This window comes from Gymnodraco acuticeps, unplaced genomic scaffold (genome assembly GCF_902827175.1).
Source record: "Gymnodraco acuticeps unplaced genomic scaffold, fGymAcu1.1, whole genome shotgun sequence".
NCBI lineage: Eukaryota > Metazoa > Chordata > Actinopteri > Perciformes > Bathydraconidae > Gymnodraco > Gymnodraco acuticeps.
The window spans coordinates 1566737-1569479 of NW_022991444.1; the positions used below are offsets into that span (position 1 = coordinate 1566737).

Consider the following 2743-nt stretch of genomic DNA (forward strand, 5'->3'; position numbering starts at 1 on the left):
CAAAAACTCAGATTCACATGAGGCAGATGTTATAGGCCTATATTTTTCCTAAATAGGCTACAACTAATACCATTACTAATAATATTTGTGGATCTTTAAAAACAAAAGCCTACAATATCACTCAAAAACAATTGTAAAAATAGCCCAATTAAGATCTAGAGATATAAACATACATGAATTTATAAAGCAATAAGAAACGCCATCAGTTAAAAGTTAATTTTAAGAAGAGATTTAAAGCAAGAAATTGAGTTTGCTTGCTTGAGGTCCTCCTCTAAAACATTATTTGGTAACTGACACATTACTTAAAGTAAAATATTTCCTTTTACAAATAAACTGGAAGGGGGTATTTAGAAAAAAACAGAAAGAGAAGGGGGATAAGAGATCATTTGTATTTATGTTTACTTTCATATTTGCTCAAATGTTCTTATTATGGGGAAGTACTTACTGGTGCTTGAAAATCAAATATTTACTAAATAGTCAATTCTGATAACATTTTTTTGTTTAAATCATTTGACAAACACATATGTGAAAGAGAAAAATAGATTTATTTATGTTCAATACAATGTAGTAATAATAAAAACAAAACAAAATGTCACTAGCCTTAATGGCCCACAATCTTTCAATGTCGTGTTTATAATTACAAACACAAGAAATGTATATCAACTTACTGACCCATGATGTTATGAACCAAAACATTCAAGTTTCCTGTATACAATGAATATTTAGCTATTCAGGTAGCGCATCAAACTCTGAGCCGGTCGCAAGCTTCCACAGTGCGATGGCCACCCTCTTCTTTAGAGGTATACACTCGCGGAATGTTGTGTCCTGTCTCTCCATCGCTGGCCGCAGTTTGTTGCACAGGTATACGTAGGTTTCCTCAGACATCCTGAAGTTCTCCACCCACTGAGTGTGTGTGAAAGATGGAACAATCACACCCCACCACTCGGTTGCTCGGTCAAGCATCCAAACACATGGTCTGCGGTGGCAACCTAACTTCTGAAATACACTAGTGCTGTAGCGACGCGTCGACGTCGTCGATGCGTCGACTTCAAAATATCGTCGACGACATATTTCCGCGTTGACGCGTCGCCACCATAGACTGTATATATGGTCGCCACACACACGTGGGTCACCCAAAGCAACAAGCAGTTCGCAATCGCACTTCTAACACAATGGAGACTGAAACGGCTACCAACTCCTCCTCACAGGATTGCGCACGAAGCCCTCAAACGAAAACATCTCGCCCTAGGTCTTCAAAAGCATGGGAATATTTTAAAGTTAGTCCAAAACACAAAGATATTTATATCTCACTGAGACTGCTGCTTGACCGGAAGCAGCAGCTAGCTGTGGTGGCAACCATTAGCAGCTAGCATTTGCTCTCCGATTTTTACATTAAAATGGAATTATGGATTATAAATTCAATACTTTTTTTATACATAGACGTTAAAAACCTATGGATTAACCGATTCAGCCGCGTTTTTCCTCATTTTAATGCCATTGAACACGTATTTTGATCAGATTGACAGCTACGGCGGTGAGACGATCTCCCTAGAAGCTCTGTGAAGGTACGTGTTGTGATGACTGTATTTGCTTCCCCTGTCGCGAGTCCGGATCACTCAGTGATGATACTATGTACCTACATAATCTGTGGAGTCTCAGCTTTAATCGGATATATTGTATGTGCAGCTATGATAAGTAATAAGGGTACTTTTATCTTGAGATCTGTGCCAATGTCCGTTAGCATTTTTCGCTCAGGGGTCATTTAGATGCTTCTTATGAGACTTGTGTTTTGTTTTGGTAAACATGGTTTGTATCGTCAGTTAGCTGAGATTATTTCCGTTAATCTGGTATAACACATTAATAGGTTCTTAAATATTAAGATCCCCTGAGACACAGTATCGTGAAAAAAAATTTTTTTTACATTACGTTTTTTATGAATTGAACAACAGAAAAATAATCGTTCGATTAGTCGACTAATCGATCAAATAATCGCCCGATTAATCGTTTTCAAAATAATCGTTTCCCCCCAGCACTAAAATACACAAACAAAAGCATACATATTTTAATACGTAAAAGTGGTAGCTACAATTAATTAAATACTTGAAACACTTTTGTCATATAATGAGCATGAAACACTTTGGTCGTATAGTGAGCGTGAAACACATTGCTAGTTAGCGAACGTTAGCTTACCGAGTAGCGTTGTCGTTGAGTCGTCCTGGAGTAGTCTCTGCCGCGTTGTACGATTGCCATAAGTCTCCCCTCAGCTTCTTCTGTATTACGTCTTGCTATAAGCAGCCTTTTCCGAAACAAAGTTTTCCTTCTTGCTGCGATAAAAAACCACATACCAAGAAGCAAGGACACGATGGCTTCCACATCCTCCATTGTTGTGTGTTTTGTGAGTTGTGTCGCATTGAAGATGACATCACGGCAGTTGTATGCAGCGTCGCTCCGCCCGCCAAAAAGCTGATCGCCCCGCCTACACTGCGTTACTATGGTAACTACCCCAGTTCCTAAACTGTAATGGAAACGCAGCATTAAAGTGAGCCGGGCTAAACCAAACCAAGCGAGGCCGAGCGAGGCCTGCAGTGGAAACGCGCCATAAGAGGTTGTTGTCAGTTGTGGCTCAGAAACAGTGGCGTTTTCTCCTGGAGGCCAAGGGAAGCCAGGCTTCCCTTGTTTTTTCGGATTGTAGTTATAATTTTAATAAATAAATAAAAACACTTCGTTTAGTTTCGGAAATTCT

At 39.3% G+C, this 2743-nt stretch overlaps 1 long non-coding RNA gene across 1 annotated transcript; it reads right to left on the minus strand.

Moving 5' to 3' along the window:
* Nucleotides 1–528: 528 nt before the first annotated feature.
* LOC117532876 lies at nt 529–2346 on the minus strand. Its single transcript, XR_004566942.1, has 2 exons — nt 2191–2346; nt 529–996 (listed from the first exon to the last, which is right to left on the minus strand). It is a non-coding gene; the product is annotated as an uncharacterized LOC117532876 (long non-coding RNA).
* Between the last annotated feature and the right edge of the window lie 397 nt (nt 2347–2743).